The sequence below is a fragment of the Piliocolobus tephrosceles genome, chromosome 3 (assembly GCF_002776525.5).
Source record: "Piliocolobus tephrosceles isolate RC106 chromosome 3, ASM277652v3, whole genome shotgun sequence".
Taxonomy (NCBI): Eukaryota; Metazoa; Chordata; class Mammalia; order Primates; family Cercopithecidae; genus Piliocolobus; species Piliocolobus tephrosceles.
The window spans coordinates 101,861,645-101,885,451 of record NC_045436.1 but is presented as its reverse complement, the minus strand read 5'-3'; positions in this window follow the sequence as shown (position 1 = coordinate 101,885,451).

The window sequence follows — 23,807 nt, the reverse complement described above, 5'->3', positions numbered from 1 at the left end:
CTATTCTTCTATTTTCTGTCTCCATAAATGTGACTATCTCAGGTACTTGATGTAAATGGAATCATACTGTATTTGTCCTTTTGTGTCTGGTTTCTTTCACTTAGCGTGTCTTCAAGGTTCACCCATGTCAGCAAGTGTCAGAATTTCCTTCCTTTTTCAAGCTACATCTTGTTCCATTGTATGGATAGACCACATTTCATTTATCACTAGTCCATCGATGGACATTTGGGCTGGGCTGATGGTTTTTTTTGTTTGTTGTTTTTTGTTTCTTGTTTTGTTTCGTTTTTGTTTTTGAAACGGAGTCTCACTCTGTCGCCCAGGCTGGAGTACAGTGGCACGATCTCAGCTCACTGCAACTTCTACCTCCCTGGTTCAAGCGATTCTCCTGCCCTAGCCTCTCAAGCAGCTGGGACTATAGGTGCGTGCCACCACACCTGGCTAATTTTTTGTATTTTTAGTAGAGATGGGGTTTCACCATGTTAGCCAGGATGGTCTTGATCTCCTGACCTCGTGATCCGCCCGCCTTGGCCCCCCAAAGTGCTGGGATTACAGGTGTGAGCTACCACGCCCAGCTGTTTGTTTGGAGACAGAGTCTCACTCTGTTGCCCAGGTTGGAGTGCAGTGGCGTGATCTCTGCTCACTGCAAACTCTACCTCTCAGGTTCAAGCAATTCTCGTGCTTCAGTCTCCTGAGCAGCTGGGATTAGAGGCATGCATCACCACACCTGGCTAATTTTTATATTTTAGAAGAGATACGGTTTTACCATGTTGGCCAGGCTGGTCTCAAACTCCTGGCCTCAAGTGACCTGCCTGCCTTGGCCCACCAAAGTGCTGGGATTATAGACATGAGCCACTGCACCTGGCCAGGTTTTTAAGAAGGAGGTGAGGCTTCTTCATTCTCTCTTATACCATTTACTTCAGAGGACTCCGCAGCCCTAGAAAGCAGTTGATTTAGAAGAAGGAAACACCTTGCCCTGCAGAATCATTATGGAAGCTGCTGACTGACAAGGCATCCTTGCATTGTTCCTTTATACGAGTAAAAAAAAACTTTCATTTTGCTAATTAACACTAGAAATTTTGGATTTATTTCTTACAGCAGTTTGTGTTACCCTAACAAATTATCAGGCTACTCATATTTTCTAATTTTTTTTGAGACAGGATCTCGTTTCCTTGTCCAGGCTGGAGTGTGATGATGCAATCATAGCTCACTCGGGTCTCAAACTCCTGGGCTCAAGCCATCCTCCCACCTCAGCCTCCTGAGTAGCTGGGGCTACAGATGTGCACCACCACACTCAGCTAATTAATAAAAAAAAAAAAATTTGTACAGACAGGGTCCATGTTGCCCAGGCTGGTCTCAAACTCCTGAGCTCAAGTGATCTCCCTTCCTCAGCCTCTTAAAGTGCTGGGATTACAAGCATGAGCCACTGTACCCCATAGGCTACTCACCCTTTACTTAACTTGGCAAAACATTTTTGGTCACCTGGTCCAACAAAATGATTATTCTCTCTCTATCCCACAACAATTTCTCTACTTCTAGAAAACCACTGTTCCTTAAAAACAAATATTGAAGGGCCTTTTCCTTTTCCCACTCATCCTGCCATGAAAATAATATGATTTCTTTTCCAGAACCTACTTTAGATTAGCTCATTTCTTATTCTGTCTGAACTAAGAAAAGATATTCCTTTGTGTGAACCCAGATGACACCTCTGTCCAATGTGTTTTGATTTTACTGAAAGGGAACAAAGTTCTTCACATCAAAATCACCAGACTCCCACATGGGCAGGGGCTTGGGCAAATAAAGAGCTGCTTGGTTTTGGCACCACCCCTAGATGGGTTTTGTTTGTTTTTGTTTGAGCTGGCCAGTGAAGATTTATAATCCTTACCTTTCTGCTGTTTAGCAAGGTTCTGAAAAAAGAGGACAGCACCTTCTGTGAAGAGCGTGGAGACTCTAACAATATGCAGCCACCTCTGGTGATACATTACGTAAGTATGAATAAGCACACCTTATGCTGACAGGATAGACTACAGAGTAACCTTGTCTTCTCCAAATTTGCAAGACTTCAGGAGCTTGAGAGATCTCTAGTCTATTTCCTTTCCCTCAGATCTATTTTCAAATCATTTCTTATTTTTCTTTTCTTTTCTTTTCTTTCTTTCCTTTTCTTTTCTTTTTTCTTTTTCTTTTTTTTTTTTTTTTTTGGCAGAGTCTCACTCTGTTGCCCACGTTTGAATGCAATGGCGTCATCATAGGTCACTGCAGCCTTGACCTCTCAGGTTCAAGTGATCCTCCCATCTCAGCTTCCTGAGTAGCTTGGACTACAGTTGCAAACCACCATACCTGGCTAATTTTTGGATTCTTTTGTAGAGACAAGGTCTTGCTATGTTGCCCAGGCCAGTTTTGATCTCCTGGGCCCAGACAATCTTCTTCCCTTGTCCTCCCAAAACGTTGGGATTACAGGTGTGAGCCACTGCACCCAGGCTTCAGCTCATTTGAAAGAGGTAAATTATTCTTCAAGACACCCAAAGGTGGATTTTTCTTGGATTCAATCCAAAATGAACAGAAAGTAGGGAATAAAAATTTGAAATGTAGGTTGGAAAAGTCAAGAGACAGTAATTGATTCCATTTCTGCATGACCAAAGTAGCCCAAGTTTGGTCATTCTGGGATTTTAGAGTTGGCATTAGTTGAAGCACCAAGACTTATTGTCTCTGGCCACACTAGCTCCTGGGGAACCAGCTCTCAAAGGCCTCACCCTGAGCAGAGAATATGGGTGGGTATGGGTAGGAGAGAAAGGGAAGGAGCGATGGAAGAAAGGACTGGGAATTTGAAACATCAGAAATAGGGGAAGAGAGGCAGAATGAGGCAAGAAAAATAGGTAAGGTGGTGGGAGAACTAGAAGGGGAAGAAATGGAAGAAGAAAGGAGAATAAGATGGGGAAGAAAAGGGAAAGGAAGGATGGAAAAATGGGAAAGAGAGAGAGGAAGAATGAGGGAAATGGATGGGAATTAACATTCACTAAGGACTTTTTAGGTAAATGATAACCTTGAGGCTGGAGTCTCACTTTCCAGCTTAAAGGGACTGGGACTGTGGCAGGGATTTAGACATTTAAGGCTGTAGTGTCTATAAAATCTTATCCTGGACGAGACCTTATTGGTACTGAAGGTGCCTTCAGCCAGGATCAGCTACCTAATTTGGGCCCCGTGCAAAATGAAAATGTGGACACTTTGTTCAAAATTATTAAGACTATCAAGGCCAGGCATGGTGGTTCACGCCTGTAATCTCAGCACTTTAGCCAGAAGTGGTGGTGTGCGCCTGTAGTCCTATCTACTAGGGAGGCAGAGAGCTAGGAGGATTGCTTGAACTCAGAAGTTTGAAGTGACAGTGAGCTATGATCACACCATGGCATTCATCTGGGTGACACAGTGAGACCCCATCTTTAAAAAAGAAAAAAAAAGAAGAAGAAGAAGAAGAAGATAGGTAGCTGGGTCTCTGGGCAGGAAGTTCCTAGCATTCCCTGATTCTTGCTCAGATATAGAATAACCAAGATTATCACCCTTTATTTTTACCTTCCCATAGTATGTGATTTCCATCAAATTTAGGATTTTAAGAGGGCAAAGTTTTAAGTTTAACTCAAAAGATGCCAATTACATATAGAGAAATTAGCACTCATAGAAAAAAATTTTAATTCAAAAATGTTTCATTTTGAAATAATTCCAAATGCATAAAGCTGTGGCAAAAATAACACAAGTATAGCCTTCAGCAGTTTCTCCAAATGGTGATACCTTATATAAACTATTGGTACAATTATTAAAACTGGTAAACTAACATTGTTATTATTTTATAACTAATCTACAGGCCTTATTCAAATTTGCCAATTGTGCCACTGATTTTAAAATATGCAAACTAGTTTTGTAGTAAGGTGTAGTTAATAACATATAGTTTTTGATGTAAAATTTTTTTCTTAAAGTGTGCTGATCATCCGAGTTGTTTGAAGTCTTAGGGCAAACAGTAAGACACTTTGATGCTGCTGAAAATCTGAAGTTGTCACATCAAGGCAGTCTCTAAGATTATCCAGTTTTAGTGCTTGAATGGGGGAGTTTGTTTGCTCTTAACTTTGGAAAGATGAGCTGGTATTATACACTGGATGTGTTCCCTTCCAAATTCTTATGGTGAAACCCTATCCTCTAAATGTGATGGTATTAGTGGGTGGGGACTTTGGTAGAGTGGGTAATAAGAACATAAGGATGGAGCCCACATGAATGGGACTAGTGTCCTTAAAAGAAGACATGTGAGAGAGTTTGCTTCTCTCCTCTCTGCCATGTGAGGCTACAGGGAGAAAACAGCCACCAGCAAACCAGGAAGTGGGCTCTCACCAGACACCGGATGTGCTGGTGCCTTGATCTTGGATTTCCCAGCTCCAGAATGGTGAGAAATAAATGCTGATTGTTTAAGCCACCCAGTTGTCTATGGTATTTGTGTTATAGCAGCCTGAGTTGACTAAGACAGTGAGTTTCAATAACAATGAAACAAATCCCTAGATTTTAAAAAAATTGAACATTTTACCCATTGATCATCCTTGTCACTTCTTTGAGTATACCCTGATATAGTTTGAGTGTGTCCTCCAAATTTCACATATTAGAAACATAATCCCAAAATTCATATGTTTATTGGAGGTGGGGCCTGTAGGAAGTACTTAGGATTAGGTAAAATCATCAGGGCGGGGCCCTCATGATGGAACTGGTGGCTTTACAGGAAGTAAAGAGACCTGAGCTGACACGCTTCCTCTGTCTTGCCATGTGATGCCTCCCACCATGTGATGCAGCAGGAAGGCTCCCACCAGATGCTGTTGAGACAGGAAAAATACAGGGTGGTCACAGAACAGAAAATTCTAAGCGTCAGTTTCACATGACTAACAAAAGGAAACTGTTGAAATAGCTGCAGAAGCTAGAGGCTGATAAGACCCTAAAATCCAGGATGTGGGCCAGGCTGGCTAAGACCAACTGGACCCAACACAGAACTGGATTTGACCTAGGTTTCACCTGGGACCTCATTATATGCTCATTGACATACTGAATCACACACTCATCCATGCCGTGACAGTTCTGGGAACACCCATATTTGGGGTGAAAATGGGTGGCACCACAGTTCTGAGAAATCTTTACCATTTTCCAGGAATCTTCATGAATATTCCAGCCCTTAGTTAAAGAACTCCATAAAGGTAGAAGCCCCAAACTTCATTGTATTACTGACTCTCTTGAGTACACCCTCAATTCCCCTTTCTTGAATGTGTACTTTTCTCTTTGCAGTAAATCTTTCACATTTTCTGACTCATCCTTGAATTTTTTCTTGTGACAGTGTCAAGAACCTGGACACTGGCTGAAGTCTAAGTCCCACCAACATTTGGGGACCTCCCCCAGCCCAGACATATCATTGGCACCATGTTCTTGGACTTCTCAGCCTCTGGATTGGTAAACTAATCAAATCTTTATTCTTTATAAATTACCCAGTCTGGGGTATTCAGTTACAGCAACAGAAAATGGACTAAGGCATGCCCTTTGTCCAGTTATATATCATGTAGCATAATGATTACCCTGATATACGTAATTTTTTTTTTAAGGTCTTGACAATATAAAATGGCCTAACTTGGATTGGATGAATATGAAATAAAGGAGATTTCCAATAATATGATATGTAGGATTTGCTTAAAATAATAAGAGGTAGAAAGCCAGGCACAGTGGCTCACACCTGTAATACCAGCATTTTGGGAGGCCGAGGTGGGCAGATCACGAGGTCAGGAGATTGAGATGATCCTGGCTAATACAGTGAAACCCTGTATCTACTAAAAATATAAAAAATTAGCCAGGCATGGTAGCATTTGCCTACAGTCTTGTCTACTCAGGAGGCTGAGGCAGGAGAGTCACTTGAACCCAGGAGGCAAAGGTTGCAGTGAGCCGAGATCGCACCACTGCACTCCAACCTGGGCGACAAAGCAAGACTCCATCTCAAAATAAGAATAGTAATAATAATAATAATAATAATAATAATAATAATAATAGGTAGAATCAACCCAAACTTACATTGATAGATGAATGGATAAAAAAAGGTAGAATATATCAAATGGAATATTCTGCAATTTAAAAAGAAGGAAATCCTGTCACATGCTATAACATAATGAACCTTGAGGACTTTATGCTAAGTGAAATACATTAGTCACAAAGGACAAACACTGTATGATTCTGTTCTTATGAAGTATCTAAAGTACATGAAATCACAGAACAAAAAGTAGAAGGTGGTGGCCAAGGGTTTGGGGAAAGAGGGAGGCAGAGTTAGTATTAAGTGGCTGTAGAGTTTCAGTTTTGAAAGATGAAAAGTTCTGGACCTGTTGAACAGCAATGTGCATATAGTTAATTCTACTGTAGTGTACACCTAAAAACAGTTAAGTTGGTGGTGATATGGTTTGGCTGTGTCCCCACCCAAATCTCATCTTGAATTCCTGCATGTTATGGGAGGGATCCAATGGAAGGTACATAGAATCATCTGGACAGGTCTTTCCTGTGCTGTTCTCCTGATAGTGGATATGTCTCATGAGATCTGATAGTTCTATAAGGGGGAGTCTCCCTGCACAAGCTCTCTCTCTTTGCTTGCCACCATACATGTAAGACGTGATTTGCTCCTCCTTGCCTTACACCATGATTATGAGGCTTCCACAGCCATGTGGAACTGTAAGTCCATTAAACCTTTTTCTTTTGTAGATTGCCCAGTATCAGGTATATCTTTATCAACAGTGTGAAAATGGACTAATACAGTAAATTGGTACCAGTAGAGTGGGGCACTGCTGAAGAGATATCTGAAAATGTAGAAGCAGCTTTGGAACTGGGTAACATGTAAAGGTTGGAACAGTTTGAAGGGCTCAGAAGAAGATAGGAAAATGTTGGAAAATTTGGAACTCCCTAGAGACTTGTTGAATGGCTTTGACCAAAATGCTGATAATGATATGGACAATGAAATCCAGGTTGAGATGGTCTGTATTAGTCAGGGTTCTCTTAGGGGGACAAAACTAATAGGAGATATATATAATCTTTAAGATATTAAGATATCTTTAATATCTGAGTATTTTGTAGCCCTCAGCCCAATCAAGTTGACACTCAATATTAACCATCACATGGTCTCAGATAGAGATGAGGAATTTGTTGGGGACTGGAGCAAAGGTGACTCTTGTTATGTTTCAGCAAAGAGAGTGGCAGCATTTTGCCCCTTCCTTCTAGAGATTTTTGGAACTTTGAACTTGAGAGCGATGATTTAGGGTGCCTGGCAGAATAAAGTTCTAAGCAGCAAAGCATTCAAGATGTGACATGGGCGCTGTTAAAGGCATCCAGTTTTAAAAGGAAAATAGAGCATAAAAGTTTGGAAAATTTGCAGCCTGACAATGTGATAGACAAGAAAATCCCATTTTCTGAGGAGAAATTCGAGCTGGCTGCAGAAATTTGCATAAGTAATGAGAAGCTGAATATTAGTCCCCAAGACAATGTCTCCAGGGCATGTCAGAAGTCTTCACGGCAGCCCCTCCCATCATAGGCCTGAAGGTTTAAGAGAAAAAAATGGTTTTGTGGGCCAGGCCCAGGGTCTCTCTGCTGTGTGCAGTTTCGGGACTTGGTACCCTGCATCCCAGCCACTCCAGTTGTGACTAAAAGGGGCCAACATACAGCTCAGCTTGTCGCTTCAGAGGGTGTAAGCCCCATTATAGAATGGTTTATTACATGGAATTATAATAATAACTTGTGATGATGTATTTAAAATTATTATATAACAATTTGTAATTTTCATTCATTTAGCCATTTATTCACCATATAAAAGACAGTGAACAGGCAGGGAAAATTCTGTTAGTGGCTGAGACTTTGCTTCCAATCTTGAAGTAGAAATGCAAATAGATGGAAGGCTTATTTTCCCAAAACAAATAAAACCTAGAAGGCTTCAAGTCAAAACAAGCCTAATGACCTAGTTTGTACATTTTTTGCAATCTATTTCCTAATCCATTTCTTTAATGTCTTCAAGGTCAACTATCAGCACCAGAAGAAGAGGAACCAGCATGCATCAGCAACCAGGACTTATGAGTGCTAAGTGGAGAGCTTGAAGACAGAATAGAGAGGGAGCCTACCAGGATGAGCTGCCTCTTGGCTCTTCCCTTCAAACCACATGAAATGTCAAAAATGGTGAGGATTAGACTCCTTTGGGTTAATCCCTAATGTTGTTGACATACTAACAAGTAATTGTTAAAATTTACATTTCACATGAGTCATTAAATAAAACTTATGGGAGGCCATTGTTTTTGACTGAGCTCCTGCACTAGGCCCCAACAGACCAAACCAAAATGGAGTCACCTATGTAAAGTGACACATAATCAAAGCTTAAAGGAAGCAGAAAAATCCCTAAATAGACAAACTTTTCCTAAAAACAAGAGATTCACAGCAACCAATTGGAAAGGGCCCAGTCAACCTGAGCATGCTAAGAATGTTTCTTCTGCTTTAATTCTTACAAGCAAAGTAACCTGCTGTTAAGCAAGTCACTTTTTTTGGTATTAATCTGTTTCATTGTTCCTGTTCAAGCTACCTTACAAAAACCAATGGTTGTGTTATGCCCAAGGAAGCTCTCTTTATTTTTAGATGGGATGCTGCCCAATTTATGAATAGCTAATAAAAGCCAATTAGATTTTAAATTACATTTGTTGAAATTTTGTTTTCCAACAGAATACACTTTTAGGTTTTATTTTACACAACTGGCTCAAATATTTTATAAGATGTTCACCAAAAGAGAAATTTGTTTAATTTAATTTAATGTTTTTTCCTTGAGATGGGGTCTTGCTCTGTCACCCAGGCTGGAGTGCAATGGTGCAGTCTCGGCTCACTGCAACCTCCATCTCCCGGGTTCAAGTGATTCTCCTGCCTCAGCCTCCCAAGTAGCTGGGATTACAGGCATCCGCTATCTTGCCTGGCTAATTTTTGTATTTTTGTAGAGATGGGGTTTCACCATGTTAGCCAGGCTGGTCTTGAACTCCTGACCTCAGGTGACCCACCCGCCTTGGCCTCCCAAAGTGCTGGGATTACAGACATGAGCCACCACACCTGACAGTTTTTATTTCTTAAATATAGTCATGGGTTGCATAATGATGTTTCAGTCAATGACAGACCGCATATACAACAGTGGTCCCATAAGACTATAATGGAGCTGAAAATTTCCTATTGCCTAGTGATGCTGTGGCCTTGAAAATGTCATAGAGTAACGCATTATTCTCGTGTTTGTGGTGATGCTGGTGTAATGAACCTACTACACTGCCAGTGGTACAAAAGTATAGCACATACAATTAGGTGTAGTATATAACACCTAATAATAATAATAAATTATGGTTACTGGGTTATTTATTTACTACACTATACTGTTTCTTTTTTTGAGACAGAGTCTTGCTCTGTCACCCAGGCCAGAGTGCGGTGGCACGATCTCGGCTTAGTGCAACCTCTGCCTCCTGGGTTCAAGCAATTCTCCTAACCCAGCCTCCCAAGTAGCTGGGATTACAGGTGCCTGCCACCATACCCAGCTAATTTTTGTGTTTTTAGTAGAAACGGGGTTTCACCATGTTGGCCAGGCTGGTCTCAAACTCCTGACCTGCCTGCCTTGGCTTCCCAAAGTGCTGGGATTACAAGTGTGAGCCACCATAGCTGGCCTACACTATAGTTTTTATTGTTATTTTAAAGTGTACTCCTTTACTTAATTTTTTTTTATTATATTAAAATGTACTCCTTTACTATAAAAAAAAAGGTTAACTGTAAAACAGTCTCAGACAGGTCCTTCAGGACGTTTTTCAGAGGAAGGCACTGTAATAATAGGAGGTGACAGCTCCATGCCCATTACTACCCCTTCAGACCTTCCAGGGGGACAAGAGGCAGAGGGGGAAGGCAGTGATATCAATGATCCTGACCCTGTGTAGGCCTAGGCTGATATGTGTGCTTGTGTCTTTGTGGTTAACAAAGATTTAAAAAGTGAAAAAAAAAAAAAAAAAAAGGAAACGAAAAAGCTTTAGAATAAGAATATAAAGAAAGAAAATATTTTTGTATAGCTGTACAATGTGTTTGTTTTAAGCCAAAAGTTATTACAGAAGAGTTAAAAAGTTAAAAAAATTAAAAAGTTTCTAAAGTAAAAAGGTGACATCACCAGTAAACTGAGTTCTTCTCCTATTTTATATCAACCAAAATAGCACCCAGTTGGAAAAGAGGCAGGCAGGTTTTATTCCTGGCCAGCAATGGAGGAGGGACTCTCACTCTCAATGCCACTTTTTCCCAATCAGTAGAGGCATGGGATTTTTAAGGACTAAGTAGGCATGCAGCCTCCAGACACACAGGCTCAATTCATGCATATGTCTTCATACAATCCATGTCACAAAGTGATGGATATTTTCTTTTACAGGAGGGAATTTTAGCATTATGGTGAAATGTTAATGACCTAAAGGCAACTAGGGGTCATCTGTTCCAGTTTGTGCCAGTTTGGGAGATCCTGATCTTTCTCTGGTATCTGGTCAGGGATCAAGAAACTCTGGTACCACCCCAAGCCATCTTATTTCTTTAAGCAGTTGTGTTTATAAATAAAGAGACTAAAGAAAAACAATAAGAAAAAAGAACTTTCCCAGTTAATTCATCAGGGCTGCCTGGGTAACAGAGTAAGCTGAGGTTAATTTGTTATTGAAGAAAGAAAAATTAGTTTTATAATTTACTGTAGCCTACCTGTACAGTGTTTATAAAGTCTACAGTAGTGTACAGTAATGCCCTAGGTATCTGGGGAATCCACCCCCAATATTTCAACGTAGGTTCTTTCTTTATTCTGTAAGTGTTGGCCGGCTGAAAAATAGAGATAGTACAAAGAGAGGAATTTTACAGCTGGGCTGCCAGGGGTGACATCACATATCAGTAGGACCATGATGCCTGCCTGAGTCTCAGACCAGGAAGTTTTTATTAAGAGTTTCAAAAGGGTAGGGGGTGTAAGAACAGGGAGTAGGTACAAAGATCACATGCTTCAAAAGGCAAAAAGCAGAACTACTAGTAAGGATCCAACAAAGATCACAAGGCACAGGGCAAAAGCAGAACTACTGATAAGGGTCTATGTTCAGTGGTGCACATATTGTCTTGATAAACATCTTAGACAACAGTAAACAGGGTTCAAGAGCAGAGAACCAGTCTGACCACAAATTTACTAGGGTGAAGTTTTTCCCCACCCTAGTAAGCCTGAGGGTAGTGCAGGAGACCAGTGCATATCTCAGTCCTTATCTCAACCACATAGGACAGACATTCCGAGTGGTCGTTTATAGACCTCCCCCTAGGAATGCATTCCTTTCCCAGGGTGTTAATGTTAATATTCCTTGCTAGGAAAAGAATTTAGTGATATCTTTCCTGCTTTAATGTCCCTTTATAGGCTCTCTTCAAGAAGTAAAATATGTCTCGTTTTGCCCGACCCCACAGGCAGTCAGACCTTATGGTTGTCTTTCCTTGTTCCATAAAAATCGCTGTTATTCTGTTCTTTTTCAAGGTACACTGATTTCATATTGTTCAAACACACATGTTTTACAATCAATTTGTACAGTTAACACAATTATCACAGTGGTGACATACATCCTCAGCTTATGATGATAACAGGATTAAGAGATTAAAGATGGGCATAAGAAATTATAAAAGTATTATTTGGGAACTGATAAATGTCCATATTAAAATGAAATCTTCACAATTTATGTTCCTCTGCCACGGCTCCAGCTGGTCCTTCCATTTAGGGTCCCTGACTTCCCGCAACATCTCTCCCTTTCTTTTTATATAAATGTGCCATGTTGATGAAGGCTTGTTCTTTCTCACGGTTTTGACACAGGATTCTTTGACTGGTCCCACACACTAAAAACAAGCTGATTAAACAGAGAAACATAATTCCAAAATTTACTACAGTGGAGCCCCCAATAAACTTAATCCAAATTGTGGGGTTTAGTCCATAAAGACTTTCTGCTACCTGATCTAATGCCCCAGCTCCAGGCACAATGGATAAATGAGCTTGAGAGGCTTCAAAATTTTGTTTTTTTAATTTAGTTATGTCCAAGGATAAATTATCTTCCCTACCCAGAAGGTGTCCTTTGACCATTTCCCATGAATGACCAGTCTCATTGTAGGAATATGGTGTGATACAGAAATTGGAAGTATTCCAATCACACTGCATTTGCATGTGATGTTTGTGACTCATTAGCCGATCTGCAAGCCAAATAACAGACTGTCTTAAACCATTAATTTGATTAGCTAAATTTTGATCTGTGCCCTGTTGAGAATTCCACATTTGGGTGAAATTGGCTTGCCAATCATTAACAAAATGAGCCGTTTGAATAGGTTGATGTAATGCCATTCTGGCAGTGGTGGCCAGTGCAGTGACTGTAATTAGGCCCGTGATCACAGCGATTAAAGTGAAAACAAATCTCTTAGCTCTTTTGAGAATTTGTTGTAACACTTCATTAATTAAATGTACTGAGGGGGAAGATTCCCAAGGTCTGAGTAAAGTCACTGGTATATGATTCCTTCAAAAGCTTGTACCAACATTACACTTTTCCTGGAGTCAAAAGGGGTGTTAACAAAAGTATATAAATGACAATTAACGCTTTGGATAGTTTGACTGCTTGTCCAAATTTTGATATTTCCCACTAACAGCATGTAAGGAGGCTTAACACAACTCTGTATAGAAATAGTCAGGTTGGAGGTAGACAAAGCAGAATGTTTGAATCTACGTTGATACTGAGGGAGAGGAGCAGCAGTGGCAACGCCTGATTTTCTCTGCCATAAAGAAACAATCTGAGGTGCCCAGGGATGCCGAAGAGGTAGAGGAGCATACCTGGGCCGAGAAGAATTATCATAATGCCAATTGGAGTCCCATAAAGGGGGATTGGCATCAAAAAGAGGAAGAGGGTTCAAAGGGGATTTATCATGGGATTCAGAATCATGGATGTGAGAGGTGGTAGTGGGGACAATAGACAGAAAAGTTTCCCCTTCCCATACTCGCAGTCTGGATATGGCAATAGCCAATTTCCAAAGTTCTTGGTGTTCTGGGCTCAGAATGGGGAATATCATACGAGGCCTCAGGGAGGGGGCGAGGTAATGCCCTTTTCTTCCCATTTTAAGGGAAAGAATGAGCGGAACCTCCTATGCAAAGTAGGATGATAATCCTCGTCCTCCCAATAAGAAATAAAAAAGTAGCCTCCAGGCATTCCCTTCTGCCAGAGGAACAATTGTTTTTTAAATAGCCCTTTGGTGCCCAGTCTATTACTAAACCATATGAGTCATGTTTTAATACTACTGCATGTGAGTTAACGCAATCTTCCCAAATTAAAGTTTTAGATGTGCCCTCAAAATTTTTAGGACATGGTTTTCCTACAGGTTTATACTGAAAGTATGGGGTATCTCCTATTACTCCCCTTTTCATTTGTCTTAAAGGAGAAAGTGAGAGGCTGGAGACCAAATGTCCTCGTTCCGCTGTGGCTAATCTCTCCAGAAGATAAGCAGCCCAGACTTGAGTTTCTAGATGGATACAACCAGGTGCATGTCCGAGGCACAGAGGAAAGTATTTACAACCCATAGTAACATTAAATGCTCTGCCAAGGCTCCAGCCGGTCCTTCCATTTGGGGTCCCTGACTTCCTGCAACACCTAGGTGTTCCCATTCATTCACCACTCACTTATTGACTCACACAGAGCAACTTCCAGTCCTGCAAGCTTCATTCATGGTAAGTGCCCAATACAGGTGTACTATTTTTTAAATCTTTTATACTATATGCTTACTGTACCTTTTCTATGTTTAGACTCGTTTAGATACACACCTACTTACCATTGTGTTACAATTGCCTACAGTACTCAGTGTAAGAACATGCCGTACAGGTTTGTAGCCTATGAACAATAGGCTATACCATATACCTTAGGTGTGTAGTAGGCTATGCTCTCTACGTTTGTGTCAATACACTCTATGATGTTCACACAATAACAAAATCACCTAATGAAGCATTTCTCAGAACGTATCCCTGTTGTTAAGTGACAATGTCTTTATTACATACACTTGGAAAAGAAGGAGTGAAAGTTATATAGTGTTTATTTAGTAAGGGAAATAGACTCTACCACTGTGGGATCCTATGTCAGTTTTCTATTGCTGGGTAACAAAATACCACAAATTTAGAGACCTAAAACAACAGCATTCATGGGCTTATAGTTCTGTGTCAAAAGTGCAAGGAAGGCATGGCTGCATTCTCTTCTCAAGGTCTTAGAGCCCAAATCAAGGTGTCAGTCAAGGCTGTGATCTTATGAAGGCTTGTCCTCTTCTAAGTTCCCTGGAAATTGGCAGAATTAATTTTTTTGCAGTTGAAGGACTGAGATCCCCATTTTCATGTTACCTGTGGGCTGAGGACTGTTTTCAGCTCCTGAAGGTCATCCTTCTCAACGAGCAGTTCATAAAACGAATAAACGTTTGCTTTTTTTCCGGACTACCAGAGTGCATTTCTCTGACTTCTCCTGGGACCAGCCTGAGAAAAATTTTCTGCTTTCAAAAAGCTCATGTGATTTGGTTTGGCTCACCAGGATAATCTCCCTTTTTTAAAGTCAACTGTGTCATATAACATACCCTCATCCCAGGGTAAAATCCATGCTATTCACAGTCATTGGGATGATGCAGGGCATGTACACCAGGAAAGAGTAGTCTTGGGTGCCATCTTAGAATTCTGCTGGCCACACATCATTTCACTACAACCATTATCTGAGAGACAGCAATATCCAAGGAGTAGCAGAAGGAAGAGAGCTCTAACACAGAGACTGAGAAAATCAGCCAAAGAAGTCAGAGAAAAACTGGGAGGAACTGAAAAATACAACCTCCTCACATGAGAGGCCTTCTAGGTGATTAAGACCATGGACACTGTAGCTGGACTGACAATTCCACCATTTATTCCTTGGCTGTGTGGCCTTGGATGACAAGGTAGTGACACTTTACAGTTGCTTATTTTTAAATTGTAGCCAGTTTAAAAGCAATCCCTACCTCACAGGATTTTTTGTGTTGATTAAATGAGTAAATGCATGTAAGGTTTGCAGGAAAGAGTATCAGAGAATAATAAGTGTTTGCCATGTTTGAAAGTATTATGTGTTTGCCTGTATGTGTTTGCCAATGTTTGAAAGGATTATGTGTTTACCTACATGTGTTTGCCAATGTTTGAAAGAATTAAATAAATCCCTTTTATATCATATTGATTAATGGAGCATATAATTTCTATTCTCATTGGACATTTAAAGATTCTTTTTAGGCCAGGCATGGTGGCTCACGCCTATAATCCCAGCACTTTGGGAGGCTGCAGTGGGCGGATCACGAGGTCAGAAGATTGAGACCATCCTGGCTAACACAGTAAAACCCCATCTCTACTAAAAATCCAAAAAATTAGCTGGGCGTGGTGGCGGGTGCCTGTAGTCCCAGCCACTCAGGAGACTGAGGCAGGAGAATGGCGTGAACGTGGGAGGCAGAGCTTGCAGTGAGCCGAGATCCCGCCACTGCACTCCAGCCTGGGCGACAGAGAGAGAGACTCCGTCTCAGAAAAAAAAAAAAAAAAAAAGATTCTTTTTATATCACCAGTTTCCGCCTAGCATAGCCCATAGATGGAGCCACTGCACTCCAGCGTGGCAACAATACAATACAATAGATGAATATAATACAATTATATGCAGCCATTAAGATTAAGAATAATTTAGGTGGTATGGTTCTTTTTAAAAATTTAAACATTGGCAGGGCCTGGTGGCTCAGGCCTGTAATCCCAGCACTTTGGGGGGTCAATGGGGGGACTGCTTGAGCCCAGGAGTTTGAGATCAGCCTGGGCAACATGACAAGATCTCCTCTCTACAAAAAAAAAATGCAAAAAATTAGCAGGGCTTGGTGGTGTGCACCTGTAGTCCCAGCTATTCAAGAGGCTGAGGTGGGAGGACTGCTTGAGCCCAGGAGGTCGAGCTTGCTGTGAACTGTGATGGAGCCACTGCACTCCAGCCTGGCAACAGAGTAAGACCCTGTTTAAAAAAAAAAAAAAATTTAAACATTTAAAAATTATGGGCCAGATCCCAGCACTTTGGGAGGCCGAGATGGGCGGATCACCTGATATCAGGAGTTTCAGACCTTGAGACCAGCCTGGCCAACATGGTGAAACCCTGTGTCTACTAAAAATACAAAAAAAATTAGCCAGGCATTGTGGCAGGCACCTGTAATCCCAGGTACTCAGGAGGCTGAGGCAAGAGAATCGCTGAATCCCTGAGACAGAAGTTGCAGTGAATCAAAATTGTGCCACTGAAATCCAGCCTGGGCGACAGAAAAGGATTGCATCTTAAAAAAAAAAAAAAATTATGGTGAAATATACATGATATAAAGTTTACCATTTTAACTATTTTTAAGTGTGAAGTTCAGTAGTATCAAGTACATTCACATTTTGCAGCCATCACCACCAACCATCTCTACAACTTTTTCATCTTCCTAAACTGATACTGCGTACCCATTAAATAATAACTCCCCATTCTCCACTCCCCTCAGCCCCTGAAACCACCATTCTACTTTCTGTCTTTGTGTATTTGATTACTGTAGATACGTCGTATAAGTGGGATCATACACTGTTTATACTTTGTACTTTTGTGACTAGCTCGTTTCACTTAGCATAAAGTCCTCAAGGTTCATCCATGTTGTAGCATGATGTCAGAATTTTCCTCTTGTTTAAAGCTGGATAGTATTCCACTGTATGTATATGCCACATTTTGTTTATCCATTCATCCATTGATGGATACTTGGGTTATTTCCACTTTTTGGCTACTGTGAATAATGCTGCTGTGAATGTGGGTGTACCAATATCTGTTTGAGTTTTCTTTTCAGTTCCTTTGGGTATATACCCAGAAGTGAAATTGCTGGATCATATGGTAATTCTGTTTACATGCAATGGTTATTTTAATATTGTATTTTGCGCCCCTTATATTTAGTTCAAAATCTGAGAACTCATCACTATGCTGTACTCTCTTGTTGCCTCAAGACTTGTGCACTTTATAATTTTAGATACTCTTGTAAGCACTGGAAATCCTTTCTGAACTAAAGGTAGGTAGAAAGTAATCAATAAATACCAGCTATAATGTGTTAACTTCACTTTTTCCATGGTCAATAATAGATAATCTATAGATAACTATTAAATACATGGCTCAGATAAATGTACTTATAGCAATTTGAAATTTTGCATGGTTTTATACTGTGACTGTATATATGCCTGTATTGTGAAATTTAATAGCATACATATATTTATCTTTATTTATAAATTGGTTATTTTATAACTTACTATTTTCTTCTGTGCTCTATCCTCCACTTCAGTGCTAGTTTTGTCTTTCTCAACCACAGATCTGATCTCATTGGTTTTATGTACTCTATTCTTTCATAGCTTGCTTCAATAAAATCCAAATTTCTCAACATGTTTTTCAAAACTCTGTACTATTGGGCCCCAAACGTCTTTTCCAAGCTGTTATTCCCCCAAATTCCTAGGCACATGATCCGTGTTGACCCTGGATGACTTACCGTGCTACAAACGCACAACTTCTAAAACATTTTTTACCAACCTACACGTTTGTTCCCTGTGGCATGTTCTTGCACCTCCTCTTCTTTAGTATCTTTAATTGCATCTCCTCAGCAAAGATTTGCCCTTTCACCCAAAATTAATCATGCTGTCTCTTCACAAAACACATGGTTAGCAACTTTTCAAAGGGACTACCCCTATTTTTCTTTGAGTGAGTTGTTATTTAGAAACAGACTGGGTTCGCTGGTCTGTTGTAAACATCTTTAAAACGAGGATCACATCTTCCTCTCTGATTTTTCTACATTCTAGCATTATGTGTTTCCTATCAAAGTTGCTGAGTGAATATCTTTTCCTGAATGAATTATAGAAAAAGCCTTGTTTTGGCTTGAAAAAATCTATGAGTTGTTGTAGCATGTTTATCTTGAATATTTCTATATTAAATTCACAAGCATAGAAAAAAATACTCTCAAATTTGCAATATTGTTAGATAACAAGGTATACAGGAACTGAAATATTGTTTGAAATATTTAAATCACATCATTCCAATTGAATTCAACATCAAGTGGTCTTTTTTTTTTTTCCTGCTACATAGGTAATAGAGGATAGTTTTGGTAACTGAAAAATAGGCTATGTTTCCAGACTAGATTAGAATGTGGGGAGAAGCTTAGAAAGAGAAGGCTGAAAAGAGAAAGAGTACAATGGAAGAGAAGTAGAGGATGAAATGCATCCAATTAATTGAATGAAGTCTGAACTAATTAGTAAAGAGCCATCAGAAGGAAAGAGGTGTTGAGAAACAAAGTGAAAAAATCCAGGGCTGGGTGCGGTGACTCACGCCTGTAATCGCAGCACTTCGGGAGGCTGAGGTGAGCGGATCACTGGAGGCCAGGAGTTCGAGACCAGTCTGGCCAACATAGTGAAACCCTGTCTCTACTAAAAGTACAAAAATTAGCTGGGCGTAGTGATGCATGCCTGTAAACCCAGCTACTCAGGAGGCTGAGGCTGGAGAATCGCTTGAACCTGGGAGGTGGAGACTGCAGTGAGCCAAGATCACACCACTGTACTCCAGCCTGGGTGACAAAGTGAGACTCTGTCTCAAAAAGAACAAAAAAAAAAAAAGTGAAAAATCCTAGTTATTGGAATTAGATGTGGGAACAGATAATTTGGTTTTCCGTGTTGTTTGGGAATATTTAAGTCTTAATTTGTACGTTAGCCTTACATTTAAAAGTAAGAAGATCTCTATTGAGATAATGAATCATTACTGGAGGGTAATTGGTAAATGACTTCACTTTTCAGAAGTGTTTTGATGTGAATTTATGAATATTCTCTAGCTGCTCACTGGGTTTGTGAAGTTAGTTTGAATGGGACGTGATTGCACTCTAGGTAAGTCAGAATGTACTTGCTTTGATTTCACTGTGATTACTTTTACTGTAAAAGATTCCCATCAAATACAAGTAAGTTCCCATTTAATTTTCCTATAATTCCACCCTTGCTGCAAGCAGCTGACAGGCAAATTTGATCAGATGTAATACATCCAATCAGATAAAGAAGTGGTTTTCAGCAAAACACTTGACAGATTTGAAGAGCTGAATAGAAAAGGTCATGAGCTGTCTGAAAACTTTTAGACACAAGAGGAAGCACATAGTAGAAAGCGTGAGAGCACCCTTAGGACAGGGATTGGTGTTTCCCCCTTATGGTTTCTCACGTAATTTGTGAAGAAGTAAACACAAAGGTAACTGTTAAATTTGTTGTAATTATCACATGTTCAGAACAGCCCGGTTCACATAATGCTGCACTAAATTCAAAGTTAATGTTATAAAAAAGATGCCTCTAAAACATACGAATTACCTAGGAGTTTTTTAAAAATGCAGATTCTGATTTTGTAAGTTTGAGATGGTTTGCAACAGTTTGCATTTCTAACCTGCCTCTCACGCTGCAGCCATGCTGCAAGGGCATAGAGCAATCCTGGGATGGGTGTTTCGGGGCTCATGGTCTGTGTAAATGGGAAGCTTTAATGTTAGGTGTTCATTCCATCTTTGCAAACATTATTACATAGATCATATAAGATTTAGATTAGAAACTAACCAAACATTTTCTCTTCAACCGTGCATTTACTCTGCTACTCCTTTAAGCTTTGAATACATTTGAAGATTGGCTGTACCTATGCCACCCTTAGATCTGAGCAAGTGGGGGCCTTACCCCAGTCCTGTGCCTCAGAGAGCCTTATTCTTTGGAGTGCCTTCTTTGCAATTTTCCAAGTCCTCTTCTGATGCCTGCTCTGTTTTTTCTCTCTGGGGTACTCTCCCTTTCTCTCCCTGTATATAAGGTTGACCAGATGTCCTGGGGAGCTCTGCAGCTTGTAACTATAGGATCATCCTGGGATCTTGTTTCCAGGCTTTAGTTTCAGGAGGGTGGCCTGGAGAGCAGATTGCTACTTCTGGTTGGCAAAGTATTTCTTTTGCAGGATTACATGAAATTTGGCTGCCAGAATGATGCTGACATGCTGATTTTGGATAATTCTCACTCACCCTGGGCATAGATCTAATTTAGGGTTGTGAGCTATCTAAGCTCCACTGCTCAAGCCACATGTGTTGACCCATGCGTCCACTCGCACTATGTTCTGAGTATGATGCCACTTCTGCTATATAACATCCAAGGTCTGCAGGGTGACATTGGATGTCCTTACTCCTCCGCTTGCCAATAGCATTCAGGAAAATCACCTTATCCCCTCTGCAGGTTCTATGCCATGGGTCAGGCAGTCCTTTGTGTGTGTTGGGAGGTGGGGAGGGTGGTGGCTGCACTTATCTCTTCTGAGGGCTTTTAAGACTATTGCTTCTTCACACCAGTGTGTCTTTCCGATTGATGGGATAATGCTGTGTTCTCTTCTCCCTGGTCAATGTTAAGCTCTCCTAGAGAAGGGACAGACATTCCTTGTGCAAATGGGACTGTTCATTTTGTTCTGTTCACAATCCCCTGTCTGCTACTGGTGGTGTGTGGGAGGTAGGGTGCAGTAAAGAGTGGCAGAGATCAATTCTAGAAATATAATGATGATGGCCTAAAAAGTTCAAGACAAGACACAGTTGAAAGATGTGTTGTTCTAGGTGATGCTATAACATTCTAAATGATAAATTTAACATGAACAATAAACAACAAATCATTCATGTTTTCTTGTGTGTATATCCTGGGTAAGACTTGAATTTGTGATTATCATCAAATATTGTGCCAGTAACAACTGTACCATATTGTACTGTGTTGTACCAGTAACTATCTTTGAGTGATTGACTCTGAGTGATACCCAGTATTCATGGGTAGCACAATGGATGATGCAATGTCAAAAGGCATAATGTAGCCAAGATTAAATAAATGGCAGCAGGGTATTGGAAAGGGGTGAAGATTCATACTATTTTAATACAAACATGTTACAAAGAGCCACGGCATTATGAATAATAACAGCATTGCTACCCTTTCTTGTGGTAAAAGATATGAAATTAGCTAGGAATGGCTCATTTGATAAAAAAGAAATGGTTCCTGGACCAAAGAGATAGTACCAGGATACCAAGAAGAATCTTTACATGTACTGATTGGACAATAAATAAACAAATCTTCCTATTCTAAATCTTTACCAATAAATCACTATGCTGCATGCACATGGACCTATACATTTTATAAAGCATCTTTAATAAAAGTGTTTATATAGACAGAAGCCCTGCCAAAAAATATTTGCCTGGTGATCTGCACACCCTAGCAGTAGCCCTGGAACTGGGATTTTGGTGGAAGAGAGGGCTGTTAGGGAGAATTATAGATGAAGATTGTCGTAGGGAAACATTTGGAAGCTCAGGTGAAGCTTTTTTATTTTATTTTAATTTTTTTTGAGACGCAGTCTTACTCTGTTGCCCGGGCTGGAGTGCAGTGGAGTGATCTCGGCTCACTGCAACCTCCGCCTCCCAGGTACAAGCGATTCTCCTGCCTCAACCTCCTGAGTAGCTGGGATTACAGGTATGCACCGCCATGCCGATCTAATTTTTGTGTATTTAGTAGAGACAGGGTTTCACCATGTTGGCCAGGCTGGTCTTGAACCCCTGACCTCAGGTGATCCACCTACCTTAGCCTCCCAAAGTGCTGGGATTACAGGCATGAGTCCCCAAGCCTAGATGCAGGTGGAACTTTTTTTTTTTTTTTGAGACAGAGTCTCGCTCTGTCGCCCAGGCTGGAGTGCAGTGGCGCGATCTCGGCTCACTGCAAGCTTCGCCTCCCGGGTTCACGCCATTCTCCTGCCTCAGCCTCTCGAGTAGCTGGGACTACAGGCGCCCGCCACCGCGCCCGGCTAATTTTTTGTATTTTTAGTAGAGACGGGGTTTCACCGTGGTCTGGATCTCCTGACCTTGTGATCCGCCCACCTCGGCCTCCCAGAGTGCTGGGATTACAGGCCTGAGACACCGCGCCCGGCCAGCAGGTGGAACTTTTAAGGAGGAGAGCTACACTCAGAATATGCAAGAAAAATGGGCAAAGAGAGATGAATATTTTGCTCCCACATTTCTCTGAACTTCATTCATAAAAGATTAAAACCAAAATGGAATTAAAATAAGTTTTCTGCTTTGAACTTAACACTGGGATTTAAGAGGTTTTTATTTTTGTCAATATGTATATAATAAAATATTTTTTAGTCGCCTGTGTATGGTAATAGTTCTTCCTCAAAATGTTCTTTCTCAGAGTGCTCTTCCCTGACTCAACTGCTTTAAATGCTCGCTCTCATATTTGCAGTCCCCTTATTGTTTGTCCCACATACTAGAACGTGAGCTCTGTTAAGACAAGGAGTTTGCCTTATTCAGAGATGTTTCCCTGGGCCTAGAACTTTGAGGGCACTCGGTAAGCATTTGTTAAATTAACATATAAATAGATGAACTAAGAAATACTGGAAACATCCTAAGTGCCTATCAAAAGGGAATGTTAGAGTACTGTTCTAGTACTGTGTACTCAGGAAAAAAAAAGTTGAATTCTCTATACTTAAACAAAGAGCTGTTTGTGATAAGTTGGTAAGTTAAAAAAGCAAGTTACAGAACATAATGTATGGTATGAACCTACTGATGTGACCCATGCAATAAGAATATAATGTATTTGTCGTGCATATGCATCAGAAAAAGACTGGAAGATTGTGCATTGACGGTGTGACCTCTGGGAAATGGGATTGCTGGGGGTAAGCTTCTATCTTTTACTTTCCATGTTTCTCTTTTGAATTTTTGTAACCATACTTTAAAAATAATACATTTTACTCATAAATTTCTTGATTATAAGGCAAGAAATTAAAAGAATATTATGAACAAAAATTATTGCCAGTGACTAAGAAAAAAAAATTGAAACAATAGCACTATGCTCAATGTCACAATAGAAAGGACTCAGTAAGTTTCAGTTGATAAACCAGCACTCCTGCTGTCAAAGAAACCAGAGTTGAGAAAACCCCTGGATTCATTTAATATCTGCCAGATCTAGCTATTTACTATCCATATCCTTGGTTCTTGAAGGACACTCACAGAGACAGAGATTAGAAGTCAAACATTTTATTTTATAACTACAAGAGGTTACTTTTTAAAAGCATAATGACATATTAATTTTCAGTGAATTGTTTTTGTTAGTGACTTTTAAAAAATCATTTGTTTTTAATAAAAACAAGAGGATAGTCCATGCAAAAGCATTCTACAATGTGAAAAACACACAGAACAAGATTAGTCTTGATGTAGTGGGAGTCAGATTATTCTTTCTGTTTAAAAAAAAAAAAAAAAGGCTGGGGCGGTGGCTCACGCCTGTAATCCTAGTACTTTGGGAGGGTAAGGAGGGTGGATCATGAGGTCAGGAGATCAAGACTATCTTGGCTAACATGGTGAAACCCTGTCTCTGTGAAAAATACAAAAAATTAGCCGGGCGTGGTGGTGGGCGCCTGTAGTCTCAGCAACTCGGGAGGTTGAGGCAGGAGAATGGCGTGAACCCAGGAGGCGGAGCTTGCAGTGAGCTGAGATCGCACCACTGCACTCCAGCCTGGGAGACAGAGAGAGACTCCATCTCAAAACAAACAAACAAAAAACAAAAAAACCTTTCTTTCTTCCCTTCCTTCTCTTGGATCCATTGTTAGTTATGTAATAGCCAGTACAGTTCCTTTTCCTGTGTTAGCTTTAATTTTTGAGCCTAAAATTGTCTAAACAGCTCT